Source organism: Pseudophryne corroboree, chromosome 1, assembly GCF_028390025.1.
Source record: "Pseudophryne corroboree isolate aPseCor3 chromosome 1, aPseCor3.hap2, whole genome shotgun sequence".
Taxonomy (NCBI): Eukaryota; Metazoa; Chordata; class Amphibia; order Anura; family Myobatrachidae; genus Pseudophryne; species Pseudophryne corroboree.
This window is the reverse complement of record NC_086444.1, coordinates 1,027,115,888-1,027,138,284: the sequence shown is the minus strand read 5'-3', so window position 1 is coordinate 1,027,138,284 and position 22,397 is coordinate 1,027,115,888. Positions and strand designations below refer to the sequence as shown.

The 22,397-nt window shown below is 49.9% G+C and overlaps 1 long non-coding RNA gene across 1 annotated transcript; it reads left to right on the top strand.

Moving 5' to 3' along the window:
• Positions 1-8,350: 8,350 nt before the first annotated feature.
• LOC134984320 (uncharacterized) lies at positions 8,351-10,331 on the top strand. Its single transcript, XR_010191742.1, has 2 exons — positions 8,351-8,649; positions 9,805-10,331. It is a non-coding gene; the product is annotated as an uncharacterized LOC134984320 (long non-coding RNA).
• The last annotated feature ends 12,066 nt before the right edge of the window (positions 10,332-22,397 follow it).

Below are 22,397 nucleotides of genomic sequence, written 5' to 3'. Positions count from 1 at the left end.
CAGCAGAGCTGAAAGAGCACCCCTGAACTGATACAGCAGAGCTGAAAGAGCACCCCTGGACTGATACAGCAGAGCTCACAGAGCACCCCTGGACTGATACAGCAGAGCTGAAAGAGCACCCCTGGAGTGATACAGCAGAGCTGAAAGAGCACCCCTGGACTGATACAGCAGAGCTCACAGATCACTCCTGGGCTGATACAGCAGAGCTGAAAGAGCACCCCTGGACTGATACAGCAGAGCTCACAGATCACCCCTGGACTGATACAGCAGAACTCACAGATCACCCCTGGACTGATACAGCAGAGCTCACAGATCACCCCTGGACTGATACAGCAGAGCTCACAGATCACCCCTGGACTGATACAGCAGAGCTGAAACAGCACCCCTGGACTGATACAGCAGAGCTCACAGAGCACCCCTGAACTGATACAGCAGAGCTCACAGATCACTCCTGGACTGATACAGCAGAGCTCACAGATCACCCCTGGACTGATACAGCAGAGCTCACAGATCACCCCTGGACTGATACAGCAGAGCTGAAACAGCACCCCTGGACTGATACAGCAGAGCTCACAGAGCACCCCTGAACTGATACAGCAGAGCTCACAGAGCACCCCTGGACTGATACAGCAGAGCTGAAAGAGCACCCCTGGACTGATACAGCAGAGCTCACAGATCACCCCTGGACTGATACAGCAGAGCTGAAAGAGCACCCCCGGACTGATACAGCAGAGCTGAAAGATCACCCCTGGACTGATACAGCAGAGCTGAAAGAGCACCCCTGGACTGATACAGCAGAGCTGAAAGATCACCCCTGGACTGATACAGCAGAGCTGAAAGAGCACTCCAGGTCTGATACAGCAGAGCTCACAGATCACTCCTGGACTGATACAGCAGAGCTGAAAGAGCACCCCTGGACTGATACAGCAGAGCTCACAGATCACCCCTGGACTGATACAGCAGAGCTCACAGATCACTCCTGGACTGATACAGCAGAGCTCACAGAGCACCCCTGGACTGATACAGCAGAGCTCACAGATCACTCCTGGACTGATACAGCAGAGCTGAAAGAGCACTCCTGGACTGATACAGCAGAGTTGGCGGAGCACCCCTGGACTGATACAGCAGAGTTGGCGGAGCACCTCTGGACTGATACACCACACGCCAAATATACACAGTACTGATGGACACCTCCATCCAGTACACTCTCCACAGCTGGAGTAAAGATGGCGCCAATCACAGGGACCTTTATAGAATCCAAAACCTGTGAGAATCCAACAGCGGGAAGATGACATTCCGCCTCTCTTTGGGATCTGAGTCTAGCTGGAAACCCGAGCCGGACTCGGAACCTGGCTCGGATCTCAAAGTTCGGGAGGGTCCAGTTCTCGGAGAACGGGACCCGCTCATCTCCAATTCTGACTAATAGAGCCTTGCAAGAACTTGTGTCCTGCTTTCAGTGACCTCCTTTATTGGGATTAGATTACTATTTAAAAACTTATACTTTTGAAATAGTCTGTTATTAAATTTCCCTCTGTATTAAGGTAATTGTGTTTGGCTGGCGTTGGGCCAGCTGCCAGCTCCACCTTCTTCACATCCTCTGGAGCATCCGAGCAGCTCCAGTCCTCACAGTACAGGGGAGACAGCAGGCGGGCGTGTACATGGCATGATGGCCGCACGCACATCATGTTTAAATGGCCCAAGACTAGGAGGTGTGTTAGGCGGGGGTGGAGCCGCGGCTCGATGAATCACCGGCAGCAGGCGGTGGCAATGAATGATTTATACCCCGGTCGGCAGGCGGTAACTAGCATGAATTGCGGGCATTTGCAGCGGCCATGTCAATGATGATTTACCGGGTGAGCGTCTGCATTAGGGTGTGCCTTTGCACACCAGGCACATCCTGTGTGCACACCTATGTTTCTCCATAGTCCCTGGCATGTTGCTTCTTTGCTTTAATCTCTTTATAAATAAATTAGAGTACCTTGCTGTTAAAGGGACTACTTTTTAATTGCTATTTTTTTGTATGCTTTTTATTTTTTTCAGCAAGCTAATAGCTATTTTTTTTTTGTAACATCTTTCTAAAGGGGGGTACACACGGAGAGATCTGTGCTTAAAATCTAAGCAATCTTGCTAGATTGCTTAGATTTTAAGCACGGATCTGCCGTGTGTATGCCCTCCAGCGATAGCGATGCGCGGCCCCCATTGCTATCGCCAATTTCCTATCGGCCCCCATTGCTATCGCGCATTGCTATCGCCGATGCTAGATTGAGCTGCATGCAGGCTCAATCTAGCGGGTCGCTCACTTCACCGTTGTGTGAAGTGAGCGGCCCCCCGTCGGCTTTCCCCCTCGCTCAGCACATCGCGCTGTGCTGAGCGGGGAGAGAGATGTGTGCTGAGCGGTCTGTGTTAAGATCGCTCAGCACACATCTCTCCCGTGAGTACCCCCCTTAAGGAAACTAATGTTTTCATTTGTAGCATCACATTTGTATTTAATTAAACACTAAGTGGTAAATTTACTTAAGCTTCTAAAAATAGGATTTTAATTACCTACCGGTAAATCCTTTTCTCGTAGTCCGTAGAGGATGCTGGAGTCCACATTAGTACCATGGGGTATAGACGGGTCCACCAGGAGCCACTGGCACTTTAAGAGTTTGAGAGTGTGGGCTGGCTCCTCCCTCTATGCCCTTCCTACCAGACTCTAGAAACTGTGTCTAGAAACTGTGCCGAAGGAGACTGACATTTTCGAGAGAAGGATTTTACACAGTGGCGAGATTCACACCAGCTCACACATACAAGGCAAACCAAGCTAACGAGCTTGAAACATCAGCAACTGCTGAACAATATTACTTAACAAAGTAACAAAACAGTACTTACCCAAGAACTAAGCAGTACTGAACTAAGTAATCACTGCAGGATCACGAAGCGCTGGGTGGGCTCCCAGCATCCTTTATGGACTACGACAAAAGGATTTACCAGTAGGTAATTAAAATCCTATTTTCTCTTACGTCCTAGAGGATGCTGGGGTCCACATTAGTACCATGGGGATGTACCAAAGCTCCCAGAACGGGAGGGAGAGTGCGGAGGCTCCTGCAGAACTGATTGACCAAACTTTGGGTCCTCAGAGGCCAAAGTATCGAACTTGTAGAACTTTGCATATGTGTTCGACCCCGACCAAGTAGCCGATCGGCAAAGCTACAAATCCGAGACACCCCGGGCAGCCGCCCAGGAAGAACTCACCTTACGAGTAGAGTGGGCCTTAACAGATGTAGGACATGGCAATCCTGCCGTAGAATACGCATGCTGGATAGTGAACCTGATCCAGCGAGAGATTGTCTGCTTAGAAGCAGGACACCCCTTCAGAAGGTGAGGCAGTTGCAGCCACCAGAGGAGTGAAATCCTGGCTTTCGGCGACAGAAGTATTCTCTGGTGCATGTGTAGATGAGATCCTGACCACTTGTCCAGGAGATCCAGTTGGAAGGCCTGAGCATGAAACCTTCCGTACTGTAGAGCCTCGTAAGAGGCCACCATCTTCCCCAGAAGGCGAATGCACCGATGAACCAATACCCGGGTTGGCTTCAGGACATCCCGGACCATTGTTTGAATCACCAACGCTTTCTCCTCCGGCAGAAACACCCTCTGCACTTCCATGTCGAGGATCATTGCCAGAAAAGACAACCTCCTTGTCTGCTCCAAATGTGATTTTGGAAGGTTCAGGATCCAACCGTGTACCCTGAGCAGATGAGTCAAGAGAACAATGGACTGCAACAACGTCTCCCTGTTCGATGCCTTTATCAGCAGATCGTCCAGATATGGGATTATGTTCACCCCCTTTCTGCGGAGAAGAACCATCATCTCTGCCATCACCTTAGTGCTCTGGAGAGACCGAATGGCAGTGCCTGAAATTGATAGTGACTGTCTAACAGTGCAAATCTGAGATAAGCCTGATGCGGCAGCCAAATCGGAATGTGGAGGTACGCATACTTGATATCCAGGAATACCAGAAACTCTCCCTCCTCCAGACCTGAAATCACTGTTCTGAGAGACTCCATTTTGAATTTGAACACCCTCAGGTAAGGGTTCAATGATTTCAAGTTCAAAATTGGCCTGACCGAACCATCCGGTTTTGGTACCACGAAAAGGTTTGAATAAGAACCCTTGTTTTGCATATGAGGTGGAACTGGGACAATGACCTGTGACTTTTCCAATTTTAGGATGGCTTCATGTAGAATAGCCCTGTCTGTCAGCAAAGCTGGCAAGCCTGATTTGAAGAATCTGTGAGGCGGGATTTCTTGAAACTCCAGTCTGTACCCCTGGGACACAATATCCTGTACCCAGGGATCCAGGCTGGACGACACCCAGATGTGTCTGAAACGTCTGAGTCTCGCACTCCCCAGCCCGTCCTCCAGGCTTTGCGGTCCACCATCATGCTGAGGATTTTGAGGAGCCGGAAGCAGGTCTGTGGTCCTGGGAGCCTGCGTGTGCAGGCTTTTTGGATTTTGCACGACCACCTCAAAAGAAAGTGGTAGGAGGCTTGCACATTTTTGTCTTAGCGGTCCGAAAGGACTGCGGCACAGCTGAAGAAAATGGTTTCTTCGTAGAAGAAGTAGCAGAGGGAAGGAAAGGTGACTTACCCGTGGTTGCCGTGGAAATCTATGCATCCAACGCTTCCCCAAATAGAGCCTGACCTGTGTAGGGTAGGTTCTCCGCACCTCCTGGATTCCACGTCTGCAGACCATTGGCGTAGCCAGAGTCCCCTGCGGGCTGAGACCGACATGGAAGATATCCATGCAATCAGCGAACCCAGGTCCTTCATGGATTCCACCATGAACCCCGCAGATTCCTGTATGTTACGTAAAAACAATTCAATGTCACTTCTGTCCATTGTATCCAAATACTCCAGTAATGTGCCTGACCACTTTACTATGGCTTTAGAAATCCATGCACAGGCAATAGTGGGCCTTAACACCACTCCTGAAGCAGTGTAAATGTATTTGAGCATAGTGTCAATCTTACGATCAGCCGGTTCTTTTAACGCGGTAGATCCAGGGACAGGTACAAACACCTTTTTAGACAGTCTGGAGACAGATGCGTCAACAATGGGTGGGTTTTCCCATTTTTTCCTATCTTCCTCAGGGAAGGGAAAAGCAACCAGAACCCTTTTTGGGATCTGGAAATTTTTCTCTGGGTTTTCCCAGGATTTTTCAAATATAGCGTTTAATTCCTTAGACGCAGGGACAATTTCTTATTGTCAGTGAAGTAAGCCTCCTCAACCTGCTCAGGTGTTGTGTCATTAATATTTAACACATCTCTAATGGCCTCAATCATGAGCTGCACCCCCTTAGCAAGGGATGTCGCCCCCCTCAGCACATCACCGTCTGCAGTATCAGAATCGGTATCCGTGTCATCTTGCATAATTTGTGCAAGTGCACGTTTCTGTGGGAACATGCTAGGGGATTTTGCAGGAATAGGAACAAAGCCTTACCAAACTGCCATAGACTTCTTTAACATCTCAGTTTCAGTCTCAGTATTATCTACCCTAGTAGAGATCTGAGAGATCATTCCTTTAATAGAAGTTAACCACTCAGGTTCAACAATAGGGATCTGAGACAAAGCATTACAACCCTGTGTACATGGAATGGATCTTTCCTGAGAGGAAATCTCTTCTGCATCATAAGACACAGAGTCCCTAGACATGGCTATGTGAAATATTAAACACACACACACACACACACACACACACACACACACACACACACACACACACACACACACACGGAAATGTCAGACACAGTTTCCCCCCAAGTATGCCACAGAGAGACACAGAGATTGGAACCAACCCACACACAGCGCTTTTTGAGGTAGAACAAATAAACTATCAACACTATCTGTGTACCTTAATAGACTACACAGACTTTACACAGCCTCCCCCCTTTCTACAACCCCCTGTTACCGCACAGGATAGCTGGAGTTGCTTGGAGGGACAGCTCTCCCTGTCAGTGTCTGTATACAGGAACTGCAGGCAGGAAAATGGTGCTGAACACTACTGGGTTCGCTCTGAGAAGCTCCGCCCCCGAACATGGCGCTGCTTCCCGCTCTTCATTATATTATACTGGCCTGAGGATTTCTGCTGGCAGCGATCCGGGGACCCTGACAGGCTTGCTGACCAGTGTAGGATATAGGCGCTGGCTCAGGCCGCCCCTCACAGCGCCGCACTATGTATTGCTGAGCCCCGGAGCGCAGTTAGTACTGCGCTCCCTACCCTGTTGCCGCCATCTTCACACCGGCTCCCCGCTTGCCAGGGGGGGGGGGTGACTCACTCGCCACCAAAGTCTTCTGGCTCTGTAAGGGGGTGGCGGCATGCTGCTGGAGTGAGCGGTCGCCTGGAGCGGCTAACGATCAGCACCCTCAGGAGCTCAGTGTCCTGTCAGCGGAGATAGTGTCTCAGACCCCGCAGGACAGACACTACTCCCCCCCCCCCCTTAGTTCCACGAAGCAGGGAGGCTGTTGCCAGCAGCCTCCCTGTGCTTAACTAACTCTTAGAAAAAAATATAACAAAAGAAGCTCTAGGAGCTCCCCTAGCTGTGACCAGCACCTCCGGGCACATTTTCTAAACTGAGTCTGGTAGGAGGGGCATAGAGGGAGGAGCCAGCCCACACTCTCAAACTCTTAAAGTGCCAGTGGCTCCTGGTGGACCCTTCTATACCCCATGGTACTACTAATGTGGACCCCAGCATCCTCTAGGACGTAAGAGATACAGAGAATTGGTGATGTTGCCCATAGCAACCAGTCAGATGCTGTCTATCATTTTCTAAAAGGCAATAGAGAAATGATAGCATCTGATTGGTTGCTATGGGCAACATCACCAATTCTCTGTATTAGAAGCTTTAGTAAATTTAACCCTAAGTAGTCCTTTCTGCTTAGTACTGTAGTGGATGGCTTCAAAAGCATCTTTCTCCCAGATTTTCGTCTGCCACAGAAATTTGGCTGTGTAGGATTTGAGGTTGTTACATCTTTGCAAGTCGCGTTGCTCTTAACACGTGAGTGCCCTGTACCTCGGTAGCGCCAAGCATTTTTTCTTTGCATTTTTTTCCACGAAAATGCGTCTTAGATTCAAAATGTGACTGTATTTGCATACAAAATGCTATGCTACAGAGGGGTGGTATTCATGTGACCGCCGGTCAGCTGACCGACAGTCACATGACCTCCTCCACGACCCCGACGGCTCACTTTCCCGAGGGTCGGCATGCCGACCGACAGGGACTATTTCCACTTGTGGGTGTCCACGACACCCATAGAGTGGGAATAGAACCCGTGGCGACCGCAGGTCGCCACCGAGCCCGCAAGGGGCTTGCTGCACTCGCCCCTCCCCGCCGGGATCCCGGCGTCGGTATACTGCCGGGATTCCGGCGTCGGTAAGCTGACCGGCGGTCAGGAGACCGCCGGTCAGCCATACTACACCCCTACAGAGGTTTCTTGGAAAACAATGTAACTTGGCATGTCGGAAGCAGATATAGCCGCAATTACACATAGCATATAGGCATGTTGCATATTATTTTAATCAGCAGAAGCATCCTACAGCATTATATTGCATCTAAGACACATTTTCGTGGAAACAAGACGAGTGGCGCTAACCAGTGCCACCATGGCATTGCGTGACTTTAAGGGCTGATTAGCGTGACTGCAGCAAGAATATAAGAGGACACATCTGTATCTTGCTACACCTCTGTGCTTTTTATTGCCCCACTTGGTGAAACCCCACATAATTTCTGCGTGCTATGCTTGAGTGCCGTTGTCTGGGGCCACAAAATGGTACCTGTGATTTACCTGGAAGTTCTTGAAGCCTGATTCTTCTAGTTCCTTGGTCTGTTGACTGCGTCAGGAATCTGAATAAATGGCAATTTTGTAAGCGATGACAGCTAAGGTTTTGGTGCTCCAGTCTGGCCCTCAACCAGGAAGACATCACCGATCTCATGACCCGCTGTTTGTACTTGGGGGGTGATTCAGACCTGATCGTAGATGTGCTAAATGTCTGGCCCGCGCCGGTGCACTGTGATGCCGGCGCAGTTCAGAACTGATCGCTGCTGTGCGAATTGGTGAAGAGGCTTTCATCGATCTCCATGATCAGTCCAAATCCCAAAAAGGAGCTACAGGAGTGCAATCATTAACAGCAAAGTACCGATTTACAGATAAACAACTAAGGTGGCAGAGCTAGGTGGACAACAGGTCAGCTCTAATTTTGTTGCCCCAGAGATCATTATTTATGTTAAAAATAGATCAATAACAGGTAGTCCGAAGGTAGTTCCTTTAATAAGAAAGGAAGTACCTTTAACAGCAGAGGACCTGAACTGGTAAAGGAAACTCTGCCCCGTCAACCTGCTCCATCCCACCTACTCTGTTCCTGTCTAATACAGTTCCCGCGGTGGGGAAGGGCAGTTGGGAGGCTCCTGCCAGTCGCTGCTCTGCCAAGCAGCGTCTATTCACGGGTGACAGAGGGACTGGGGGCATGCCAGCACTGGGCATGCCCCCACAATGACGGAAAATAGGTGCGTGGCTCGCGATCGTGGCACTCCTGTGAAGCCATGCCCCCTTTTCAGCCGGATGCGGCTTCGCCGAGCCAGGGAGTCCCTCGTTATAATCTTCCGATGTTGGGAGGTATGTCTTATGCCGCATACACACGGCGCAACGGGTTGTCGCACCCGATACTGACTATATTGTGCCCGGAGGCTGAAGTCAGTATCGGCCCCGCCTGCACCCACTAGATGTTCTTGCGCTGCAGATCCAGCGGGACCGCGCATCGGCATTGCAAGCTTATACATGTGTGTTTCCGTGCGATATGGACTATACAGTCATATTGCACGGGAAATCACACCGTTTGTATGCAGCTTAAGTCCTTTCCTGTTGCTATAGTGGAAGCCTTTGGCTTCTGAGACGTGCGCACCAGCGCCCGCTACACATGTCGGAGACAGGCCAGACCTAAGAGGATTATTATATAGATGATTGCTTTCTCTCCCACTGCCGGCACAGCAGCACTAGTGGTCCATGTTAGCCACTAACGAACAACTGCCGCTCAGTAACTGCCTCTTCTCCCATCTGCTGATCTTCCACTTTGTCACTAGCTCTTCAGGAAGAAACATATTTCTATCCTTTCTGTACCTTGAGTTTTCAGCAATAGTTTATTATCATTACTGAATCCTAGTAACATACATGGCTGCGTTTATGAAACAATGGGGATGTGCCACCAGCGTTCTTTCCAGAGAGAGCGGCAGGTCAGCAGGCTTATAGTTAGTAATTTAAAGAGAGACCTCTGTCTCATCACATGGACCAATGTGCCTAGATAAAGTTCTCTCATCTTAAAGTACAAAAAAGAAGAGTTGAGGTTAAAATGGATAGGACTATTGGCCAAATGGACTAGATTGAGCACAAATTAAATAAGCAGAGTTATGTGCCTATGGGAGGAGTTAGTTATGGAATGGGTGGAGTTAGCATGGCAAAGAGGCTACATATACCTATATATGCATGTTGTGTACCATCCTATATAATAAAAGTCTAACGCTGCTCCTCACCTCTATGGGGGGAAGTCAAGTGTTTTGCACGCCGGCGGCCTCTAGATGGTACCTGATGGAGCGTTCCATTTGGGAGTGCACACCCACTGGTGCTGACGTTACTGTTATGTTGTTCCGTCATTTTGTTGGGCTGGTAACTAGTATATGTCTAACTGCCATTCTTAACTGTAATAGATAATTAGTAGCTTTACAATATTAAAGATAATAGAAGATTATATTAAACAAATTGTATTGTTTTCCCCAGAACTCAGAAGACAGCAGTAAAGGATCAGAATCAATCTCCTTGGGCTGTAGAGTTAAATAACCACATACAGGAACAAGATGTTTCCATTGGTGCCGATGACATAGATGTAATTCTTATTCAGCCCAGTGCAAGAAGAATTCCTGTTAGATACAGCATGTTCCACAATGCAATCAAATCTAGGCACAGCAAGTGTAGTCCTGAGAGACGTGTGCTTACAGGATGTAATTGCCTGGAAGCAGCTGGCTTCCCAGTACAGGCATCCCCAGCAGGCGGGTCACTGAGTATCACTCTAGAATTTGGATCTGCACTTTCTGATCAAGGGAAAAGGAAAACTGAAGAAATCCAAAGAAGCAGCACAACTCTACCAAAAGACACAGCCAATGCTCCTGATGCAGAAAGATGTATAGTCTGTAATCCAGATATACAATGCTGAGCATACTAGTGCAATTACGTGGTCACTAAAATCAGCTCTATATAGAAAAAGATGATTTTAGAAGTCCTAATAAAAATGCTTGCCATTGACTTTACGACCGTGTTGTTATTTTCTATAGTCTAACTGCGTAACTGTAAATTAAAGACCAAGGGCCCGATTTATCACCATCTGCATTTGAGGATGCGGATGGGATGTGATAAAATCGTCCCAGTCCGCACTGCGATAACTGACTGCATTACATGGATGTATCAACTATCGCATGCAGGGACAGAGCTTGTGAGAAAGCTCTGTTCCTGCGATGCCTCTCCACAGCATTAATGGTGTATTTGTTCATAACTGAGTATGTGCTGTGCATGCGCCACTGCCACAGACATCGATTCTACCACCGCCGCCGGGTCGACATCCCTCCCGTCGCGACAACCCCCTCTGTGCCACAACCCCCCACCACCACTGCTGATCATACTCACCCACCCAGGGATCAGTGATCAGTGATCCTGGAGGGCTGCTGGTCATCGGGGCTCCCTGCTGCTGTGATCCCCGTCACTCACCGATCCCTGGGTAGGTAAGTACTGTGAGAGGGTGGTGATGGCCTGCGAGTGCGTGTGGTGGTGCCTGCTGCCGTGCAGGTGTAGACTCGGTACTCACCAGGCGCCGCTCGCTCTCACCTTCAGGTACCGGAACCCTCAACGGACCTGGAAATCTTCACTCTGATCCGGACACGGCGATTCCCTCTCGGAGCTGACCGACGACCGAGCTGAGGAGAGAATGGTCTACATTAAAGGGGGTATCGACCCTGCTTCCGGTGGAACAGGGGATACCCCAGGGGTGGCTGCGACCTTCACCGGCTGGGTGAATGGTCATCACCGGCACAAAGCCTCAGCTACCCAGATTTCACACACTCGCGCTTTCGCACGTAGTGTGATGAAAAGGGATTCTCACGTCCGTGAGCAATCCCGATTCCGGCGCTCGGGGACAAACAAGGGACAGACGTACACGGATGCTACTCACCGTCACAAGTCTTGCACTCCGATCTTCTCCACTTACAGGTCCCTGTAAGGAGGCAAAGAGAAACAGCCGTGCAGGGCCTAACTCTGACCTAGTGTCACACCCTATACTAACTACAACAGCAGAGCCCTCAAACTAGCTCTGTGGGTGTGGTGCAACATAACTAGCACAAACCTCATAACAGCAATTTGCCCTGCACGGTAACAACATATATAACACTATCGGAGTTACAACATAAAACGGTGCTGTCCCTTTGTCTACCCGACTCAGAACACCCAGTAGTGGGGACCGCACAGCTCACCCACCTACCGTACTCTCAGGGTGGCCTGAGCCTAACGCCCAGTGCCACCTTTACTCACCTCGGGGAAACGCTGATTCACTGGGCCTAGCGCCCCCTAACTGCCCATAGGCCGGAGTCCTGACTTTGCCCACGGGCCTAGCGCCCGCCTACCTTGCTGCCCGTTGGGTGACCTGGGCCTTGTGCCCAAGGTCACCTTATCGTACCTATTTGGCCAAAATCCACTAGGGCCTAATGCCCTCTAATGCCCCACAGGCCTAGTGCCTGGATTGTGCCTCGGGCCTAATGCTCGCCTAACTGGTGTCACAGGCCGGTGGCCTGACTAACCTTAGGGGCCTAGTGCCCAACATGTGCCCCCAGGCCTAGTGCCTGCCTATCTGGGCCACGGGCCTGGAGGGCCCGACCAAATGCCCCCACGGGCCAGGAGGGCCCGACTATATACCCACGGGCCGGGAGGGCCCGACTACGTGCCCACAGGCCGGGAGGGCCTGACTGTGCCCACGGGCCTAATGCCCGAACACCCGGTGGTCTAGGGGGAAAGCGGGTACAGGGGCACCTGACAAGGGCCTACCTGACCCGCTGGTAGAGGCACCAGGGGGGAGCTTCGTCAGCTCTTCGCTTCCCACCCCTGGTGACCTCTCCGGCGCTCTTCTTCAATCTTCGGCCGCTGGCCCGTCCTGGCCAGCGGCGCCGCCGTCGTCGCGCCGCGTCCAGCCGCTGCTGGACATCTTCTTTTCCGAGCCCGTCTTCTTTCTTCTTGCCGCCGGGATCTTCTGCGCTCCGGCGCGCCGACGTCCGTCCTCGCTTCTTCCGCTCGAGTCTTCTGCCGCTCTTCGGCGCGGCCTCTCCTTCAGGCTCCCGCCCGGCGTCTGACGTCAGACGCCGGGGGCGGGGCCTATGACGCGGCGAGCGCCGATTAGCTCGCCGCGCCTGTTCCTGATTGGCCGGTGCCCCGCGAGCCGTGATTGGCTCGCGGACGGCGCCGGATTCAAAAAGCCGCGGGCGGCGCTTCTCATTGGCGGCCCCAGCGGCGCCAAGTTTAAAGCGCCGCCGCGCCGCTCTCCGCCGCCGACAGCCTGGTGCAGGGAAACATCCGATCCCTGCACCAGGCACCCGCCGCCGCACACTCCGCGCTGGGGACAGACAAGCTGCCCCAGCGCTGCCCCCAGCTAGGGACAGCCACATGGATGTGCCCACAGGGCACATCCTTACAGTACAATGACTACTCTGAAAAATAATTTCAGGGAGATTATGAAAGTAACATCTATCAGTGCGGACGTGTACTGCTACATCTGAGAGGCGTGTCATAAAAATGACTTCCATCCAAATGTAAATGAGCCCCAAAGTTAGTAAGATCTACTTGTTGAAGAAAAGACACTGATATTTTTCAGGATTTGTACGTGTATTGTATTTTACAAGAGGTTCCATACACTGTAAGTGGCCATGAGAAACCTTATTTAAAATGCATGTCGTTATAGGGATCATTGGCGGTCATTCCGAGTGGTTCGCTCGTTATTTTTTTGTCGCAACGGAGCGATTAGTCGCCAATGCGCATGCGCAATGTCCGCAGTGCGACTGCGCCAAGTAAATTTGCTATGCAGTTAGGTATTTTACTCACGGCATTACGAGGTTTTTTCTTCGTTCTGGTGATCGTAATGTGATTGACAGGAAGTGGGTGTTTCTGGGCGGAAACAGGCCGTTTTATGGGTGTGTGTGAAAAAACGCTACCGTTTCTGGGAAAAACGCGAGAGTGGCTGGAGAAACGGAGGAGTGTCTGTGACGTCAAACCAGGAACGACAAGCACTGAACTGATCGCAGATGCCGAGTAAGTTTGGAGCTACTCAGAAACTGCTAAGAAGTGTCTATTCGCAATTCTGCTAATCTTTCGTTCGCAATTTTGATAAGCTAAGATTCACTCCCAGTAGGCGGCGGCTTAGCGTGTGCAAAGCTGCTAAAAGCAGCTTGCGAGCGAACAACTCGGAATGACCCCCATTGTGCCTTATAACCAATGCAGGGAAATTACTCTGATGAGCCCATTTGATTGTATGTATCTCTGATTTCTCCCCCCCCCCAAGAATGTAAAAGCTACATAATGGGGGTAAGGTGCAATCAGGGAGATTGTTGGACTATTCAGGGAGTCAGGGAGTTGTTTTTTTTTTTCAGAGTGATCAGCTTGTGTGTCCATTGGACACACAGAACTGATCACACTGACAGCTCACCACACAACCTTCTCTGCCTAGGGGCAGAGAAAGCTGTGCAAGAGTACAGGATCCGCAGTGAGCCTTCTGATAACGCTGTCCTAAGACACATGGCTCGCTGCTGTATTTAAATAAAAAAATATTTTTATTACATTTAGTCAGATTGCATTTCCCATTATAAGTAGAGGAAATGCGATCTGGTTACTAAGAAAAAAAGTGAATTTAAGGGTTTTGAGCAGTTCTAAAAGCCCTTTAATACATTTCAGTTATACTAAAATAATGTGAAAAGGATGTGCAAACTAGAGATGTGCACCGGACATTTTTCGGGTTTTGTGTTTTGGTTTTGGATTCGGTTCCGCGGTCGTGTTTTGGTTTCGGACGCGTTTTGGCAAAACCCACATTAAGAATTATTGTCGGATTCGGGTGCATTTTGGATTCGGGTGTGTTTTTAAAAAAAACAAAACTCAAAAACAGTTTAAATCATAGAGTTTGGGGGTAATTTTAATCCTATAGTATTATTAACCTCAATAACCATAATTTCCATCCATGTCCAGTCTATTCTGAACACCTAACACTTCATAATATTATTTTTAGTCCTAAAATTTGCACCAAGGTCGCTGGATGACTAAGCTAAGCGACCCAAGTGGGCGGCACAAACACCTGGTCCATCTAGGAGTGGCACTGCAGTGTCAGGCAGGATGGCACTTAAAAAAAATAGTCCCCAAACAGCGCATGATGCAAAGATAAATAAAATAAAAAAAGAGGTGCAAGATGGAATTGTCCTTGGGCCCTCCCACCCACCCTTATGTTGTATAAACAGGACATGCACACTTTAACAAACCCATCATTTCAGCGACAGGGTCGGCCACACGACTGTGGCTGAAATGACTGATTGGTTTGGGCCCCCACCAAAAAAGAAGCAATCAATCTCTCCTTGCACAAACTGGCTCTACAGAGGCAAGAGGTCCACCTCCTCCTCATCGTCCGATTCCTCACCCCTTTCACTGTGTACATCCCCCTCCTCACAGAGTATTAATTCATCCCCACTGGAATCCACCATCACAGGTCCCTGTGTACTTTCTGGAGGCAATTGCTGGTAAATGTCTCCACGAAGGAATTCATTATAATTCATTTTGATGAACATCATCTTCTCCACATTTTCTGGAAGTAACCTCCTACGCCGATCGCTAACAAGGTTACCGGCTGCACTAAACACTCTTTTGGAGTACACACTGGAGGGCGGGCAACTTAGGTAAAATAAAGCCAGTTTGTGCAAGGGCCTCCAAATTGCCTCTTTTTCCTGCCAGGATACGTACGGACTGTCTGACATGCCTACAGTGATGCTGTCACTCATATAATCCTCCACCATTCTTTCAATGGTGACAGAATCATATGCAATGACAGTAGACGACATGTCAGTAATCGTTGGCAGGTCCTTCAGTCCGGAACAGATGTCAGCTTTTGCTCCTGACTGCCCTGCATTATCGCCAGTGGGTGGTTTTGGAAATTTTATCCTTTTCCTGGCAGATCCAGTGGCATGAGAAAATGAAGGAGGAGCTGTTGGCGGGTCACGTTCCGCTTGACTTGACAATTGTCTCACCAGCAGGTCTTTGAACATCTGCAGACTTGTGTCTGCCTTAAAGAGAAATACAACGTAGACTTTTAACCTAGGATCGAGCACGGTGGCCAAAATGTAGTGCTCGGATTTCAACAGATTGACCACCCGTGAATCCTGGTTAAGCGAATGAAGGGCTCCATCCACAAGTCCCACATGCCTAGAGGAATCGCTCCGTTTTAGCTCCTCCTTCAATCTCTCCAGCTGTTTCTGCAAAAGCCTGATGAGGGGAATGACCTGACTCAGGCTGGCAGTGTCTGAACTGACTTCACGTGTGGCAAGTTCAAAGGGTTGCAGAACCTTGCACAACGTTGAAATCATTCTCCACTGCGCTTGAGTCAGGTGCATTCCCCCTCCTTTTCCTATATCGTAGACAGATGTATAGGCTTGAATGGCCTTTTGCTGCTCCTCCATCCTCTGAAGCATATAGAGGGTTGAATTCCACCTCGTTACCACCTCTTGCTTCAGCTGATGGCAGGGCATGTTCTGGAGTGTTATCTAGTGCTCCAGTCTTCGGCACGCGGTGGCTGAATGCCGAAAGTGGCCCGCAATTCTTCTGGCCACCAACAGCATCTCTTGCACGCCCCTGTCGTTTTTAAAAAAATTCTGCACCACCAAATTCATTGTATGTGCAAAACATGAGACGTGCTGGAATTTGCCCACATGTAATGCACGCACAATATTGGTGGCGTTGTCCGATGTCACAAATCCCCAGGAGAGTCCAATTGGGGTAAGCCAATCTGCGATGATGTTCCTCAGTTTCCGTAAGAGGTTGTCAGCTGTGTGCCTCTTATGGAAAGCGGTGATACAAAGCGTAGCCTGCCTAGGAACGAGTTGGCGTTTGCGAGATGCTGCTGCTGGTGCCGCCGCTGCTGTTGTTGCTGCAGGAGGCAATACATCTACCCAGTGGGCTGTCACAGTCATATAGTCCTTAGTCTGCCCTGCTCCACTTGTCCACATGTCCGTGGTAAAGTGGACATTGGGTACAACTGCATTTTTTAGGACACTGGTGACTCTTTTTGGCGTTCCTATCTAAGTAGGAAATTGACATTGAGGGAGTTGGTGGTGTGGTTTGCAGTAGCTTGGGTACAAGAGGAAGAAGGGATTTAGTTGTCAGTGGACTGTCACCCAAAGTTTTTGAACTTGTCAATGACTTCTGATGAATGCGCTCCAGGTGACGTATAATGGAGGATGTTCCTAGGTGGTTAACGTCCTTACCCCTACTTATTACAGCTTGACAAAGGCAACACACGGCTTGACACCAGTTGTCTGCATTTCTGTTTCAATAATTCCACACCGAAGAGGTAATTTTTTTTGTATTTTGACCAGGCATGTCAATGGCCTTATTCATCCCACGGACAACAGGTGTCTTCCCGGGTGCCTGACTTAAACAAACCACCTCTCCTTCAGAATCCTCCTTGTCAATTTCCTCCTCAGCGCCAGCAACACCCATATCCTCATCCTGGTGTACTTCAACAGTGACATCTTCAATTTGACTATCAGGAACTGGACTGTGGGTGCTCCTTCCAGCACTTGCAGGGGGCGTGCAAATGGTGGAAGGAGCCAGGGACGTGCAGTCAGGGGAGGCAGGGGAGGCATTGCCTCCCCTGTCATTAATAATTAAAATAATACAAAGAAGATCCTTATGACACATATTCTGTGTCATAAGTATCTGCTTTGGCCTTTGTATTATTTTAATTATTTTTACCTTTTTAAAAATAAGAATTTACTTACCGATAATTCTATTTCTCGTAGTCCGTAGTGGATGCTGGGGACTCCGTCAGGACCATGGGGATTAGCGGCTCCGCAGGAGACAGGGCACAAAAATAAAAGCTTTAGGACTAGGTGGTGTGCACTGGCTCCTCCCCCTATGACCCTCCTCCAAGCCTCAGTTAGGATACTGTGCCCGGACGAGCGTACACAATAAGGAAGGATTTTGAATCCCGGGTAAGACTCATACCAGCCACACCAATCACACTGTACAACTTGTGATCTGAACCCAGTTAACAGCATGATAACAGAGGAGCCTCTGAAAAGATGGCTCACAACAATAACAACCCGATTTTTGTAACAATAACTATGTACAAGTATTGCAGACAATCCGCACTTGGGATGGGCGCCCAGCATCCACTACGGACTACGAGAAATAGAATTATCGGTAAGTAAATTCTTATTTTCTCTGACGTCCTAAGTGGATGCTGGGGACTCCGTCAGGACCATGGGGATTATACCAAAGCTCCCAAACGGGCGGGAGAGTGCGGATGACTCTGCAGCACCGAAAGAGAGAACTCCAGGTCCTCCTCAGCCAGGGTATCAAATTTGTAGAATTTTGCAAACGTGTTTGCCCCTGACCAAGTAGCAGCTCGGCAAAGTTGTAAAGCCGAGACCCCTCGGGCAGCCGCCCAAGATGAGCCCACCTTCCTTGTGGAATGGGCATTTACAGATTTTGGCTGTGGCAGGCCTGCCACAGAATGTGCAAGCTGAATTGTACTACAAATCCAACGCGCAATCGTCTGCTTAGAAGCAGGAGCACCCAGCTTGTTGGGTGCATACAGGATAAACAGCGAGTCAGTTTTCCTGACTCCAGCCGTCCTGGAAACATATATTTTCAGGGCCCTGACAACGTCCAGCAACTTGGAGTCCTCCAAGTCCCTAGTAGCCGCAGGCACCACAATAGGTTGGTTCAGGTGAAACGCTGACACCACCTTAGGGAGAAACTGGGGACGCGTCCGCAGTTCTGCCCTGTCCGAATGGAAAATCAGATATGGGCTTTTGTGAGACAAAGCCGCCAATTCTGACACTCGCCTGGCCGAGGCCAGGGCCAACAGCATGGTCACTTTCCATGTGAGATATTTCAAATCCACAGATTTGAGCGGTTCAAACCAATGTGATTTGAGGAATCCCAGAACTACGTTGAGATCCCACGGTGCCACTGGAGGCACAAAAGGGGGTTGTATATGCAGTACTCCCTTGACAAACGTCTGGACTTCAGGAACTGAAGCCAATTCTTTCTGGAAGAAAATCGACAGGGCCGAAATTTGAACCTTAATGGACCCGAATTTGAGGCCCATAGACACTCCTGTTTGCAGGAAATGCAGGAATCGACCCAGTTGAAATTCCTCCGTGGGGGCCTTCCTGGCCTCACACCACGCCACATATTTTCGCCAAATGCGGTGATAATGTTGTGCGGTCACCTCCTTCCTGGCATTGACCAGGGTAGGTATGACCTCTTCCGGAATGCCTTTTTCCCTTAGGATCCGGCGTTCAACCGCCATGCCGTCAAACGCAGCCGCGGTAAGTCTTGGAACAGACAGGGTCCTTGCTGAAGCAAGTCCCTTCTTAGCGGCAGAGGCCATGGGTCCTCTGTGAGCATCTCTTGAAGTTCCGGGTACCAAGTCCTTCTTGGCCAATCCGGAGCCACGAGTATAGTTCTTACTCCTCTCCGTCTTATAATTCTCAGTACCTTGGGTATGAGAGGAAGAGGAGGGAACACATACACTGACTGGTACACCCACGGTGTTACCAGAGCATCCACAGCTATTGCCTGAGGGTCCCTTGACCTGGCGCAATACCTGTCCAGTTTTTTGTTGAGGCGGGACGCCATCATGTCCACCTTTGGTCTTTCCCAACGGTTCACAATCATGTGGAAGACTTCTGGGTGAAGTCCCCACTCTCCCGGGTGAAGATCGTGCCTGCTGAGGAAGTCTGCTTCCCAGTTGTCCACTCCCGGAATGAACACTGCTGACAGTGCTATCACATGATTCTCCGCCCAGCGGAGAATCTTTGCAGCTTCTGCCATTGCCCTCCTGCTTCTTGTGCCGCCCTGTCTGTTTACGTGGGCGACTGCCGTGATGTTGTCCGACTGGATCAGCACCGGCTGACCTTGAAGCAGAGGTCTTGCTAGGCATAGAGCATTGTAAATTGCCCTTAGCTCCAGTATATTATTTATGTGGAGAGAAGTCTCTAGACTTGACCACTTTCCCTGGAAATTTCTTCCCTGTGTGACTGCTCCCCAGCCTCTCAGGCTGGCATCCGTGGTCACCAGGATCCAATCCTGAATGCCGAATCTGCGGCCCTCTAGTAGATGAGCACTCTGCAGCCACCACAGAAGAGACACCCTTGTCCTCGGAGACAGGGTTATCCGCTGATGCATCTGAAGATGCGATCCGGACCATTTGTCCAGCAGATCCCACTGAAAAGTTCTTGCGTGAAATCTGCCGAATGGAATCGCTTCGTAAGAAGCCACCATTTTTCCCAGGACCCTTGTGCAATGATGCACTGACACTTTTCCTGGTTTTAGGAGGTTCCTGACTAGCTCGGATAACTCCCTGGCTTTCTCCTCCGGGAGAAACACCTTTTTCTGGACTGTGTCCAGAATCATCCCTAGGAACAGCAGACGTGTCGTTGGGATCAGCTGCGATTTTGGAATATTTAGAATCCAGCCGTGCTGTTGTAGCAGTACCCGAGATAGTGCTACTCCGACCTCCAACTGTTCCCTGGACTTTGCCCTTATCAGGAGATCGTCCAAGTAAGGGATAATTAAGACGCCTTTTCTTCGAAGAAGAATCATCATTTCGGCCATTACCTTGGTAAAGACCCGGGGTGCCGTGGACAATCCAAACGGCAGCGTCTGAAACTGATAATGACAGTCCTGTACTACGAACCTGAGGTACCCTTGGTGAGAAGGGCAAATTGGGACATGAAGGTAAGCATCCTTGATGTCCAGGGACACCATATAGTCCCCTTCTTCCAGGTTCGCTATCACTGCTCTGAGTGACTCCATCTTGAATTTGAACCTTTGTATGTAAGTGTTCAAAGATTTCAGATTTAGAATAGGTCTCACCGAGCCGTCTGGCTTCGGTACCACAAATAGTGTGGAATAATACCCCTTTCCCTGTTGTAGGAGGGGTACTTTGATTATCACCTGCTGGGAATACAGCTTGTGAATTGCTTCCAATACTGCCTCCCTGTCGGAGGGAGACGTTGGTAAAGCAGACTTCAGGAACCTGCGAGGGGGAGACGTCTCGAATTCCAATCTGTACCCCTGGGATACTACCTGTAGGATCCAGGGGTCTACTTGCGAGTGAGCCCACTGCGCGCAGAAACTCTTGAGACGACCCCCCACCGCACCTGAGTCCGCTTGTAAGGCCCCAGCGTCATGCTGAGGACTTGGCAGAAGCGGTGGAGGGCTTCTGTTCCTGGGAAGAGGCTGTCTGCTGCAGTCTTTTTTTCCTTTCCTCTACCCCGGGGCAGATATGACTGGCCTTTTGCCCGCTTGCCCTTATGGGGACGAAAGGACTGAGGCTGAAAAGACGGTGTCTTTTTCTGCTGAGAGGTGAGTTGGGGTAAAAAGGTGGATTTTCCAGCTGTTGCTGTGGCCACCAGGTCCGAAAGACCGACCCCAAATAACTCCTCCCCTTTATACGGCAATACTTCCATGTGCCGTTTGGAATCCGCATCACCTGACCACTGTCGTGTCCATAAACATCTTCTGGCAGAAATGGACATCGCACTTACTCTTGATGCCAGGGTGCAAATATCCCTCTGTGCATCACGCATATATAGAAACGCATCTTTTAAACGCTCTATAGTCAATAAAATACTGTCCCTGTCAAGGGTATCAATATTTTCAGTCAGGGAATCCGACCAAGCCACCCCAGCGCTGCACATCCAGGCTGAGGCAATCGCTGGTCGCAGTATAACACCAGTATGAGTGTATATACTTTTTAGGACATTTTCCAGCTTCCTATCAGCTGGTTCCTTGAGGGCGGCCGTATCAGGAGACGGTAACGCCACTTGTTTTGATAAGCGTGTGAGTGCCTTATCCACCCTAGGGGGTGTTTCCCAACGCGCCCTAACTTCTGGCGGGAAAGGGTATAATGCCAATAATTTCTTAGATATTAGCAGTTTTTTATCGGGGGAAACCCACGCATCATCACACACTTCATTTAATTCTTCTGATTCAGGAAAAACTACGGGTAGTTTTTTCACACCCCACATAATACCCTTTTTTGTGGTACTTGTAGTATCAGAAATATGCAAAGCCTCCTTCATTGCCGTGATCATGTAACGTGTGGCCCTACTGGAAAATACGTTTGTTTCTTCACCGTCGACACTGGAGTCAGTGTCCGTGTCTGTGTCGACCGACTGAGGTAATGGGCGCTTTAGAGCCCCCGACGGTGTCTGAGACGCCTGGACAGGCACTAACTGATTTGCCGGCTGTCTCATGTCGTCAACAGTTTTCTGTAAAGTGCTGACACTATCACGTAATTCCTTAAATAAGACCATCCAGTCAGGTGTCGACTCCCTAGGGGGTGACATCACTAATACAGGCAATTGCTCCGCCTCCACACCATTTTCCTCCTCATACATGTCGACACACGCGTACCGACACACAGCACACACACAGGGAATGCTCTGATAGGGGACAGGACCCCACTAGCCCTTTGGGGAGACAGAGGGAGAGTTTGCCAGCACACACCAAAGCGCTATATATGTATAGGGACAACCTTATAAATAAGTGTCTATCCCTTATAGCTGCAATATATCTATATCTAGCCAAATAAGTGCCCCCCCTCTCTTTTTTACCCTGTTTCTGTAGTGCAGGAGTGCAGGGGAGAGTCTGGGAGCCTTCCTACCAGCGGAGCTGTGTGGAAAAATGGCGCTTGTGTGCTGAGGAGATAGGCTCCGCCCCCTTCTCGGCGGCCTCTCTCCCGCTTTTTCTGAGGTAAAATGACAGGAGTTAAATACATCCATATAGCCCAGGAGCTATATGTGATGTATTTTTAGTCATATATAGTGTTTTCATTGCGTCTCAGGGCGCCCCCCCCAGCGCCCTGCACCCTCAGTGACCGCGGTGTGAAGTGTGCTGAGAGCAATGGCACACAGCTGCAGTGCTGTGCGCTACCTTTATGAAGACATGGACGTCTTCTGCCGCCGATTTCTGGACCTTTTCTGTCTTCAGCATCTGTAAGGGGGCCGGCGGCGCGGCTCCGGGACCCATCCATGGCTGGGCCTGTGATCGTCCCTCTGGAGCTAATGTCC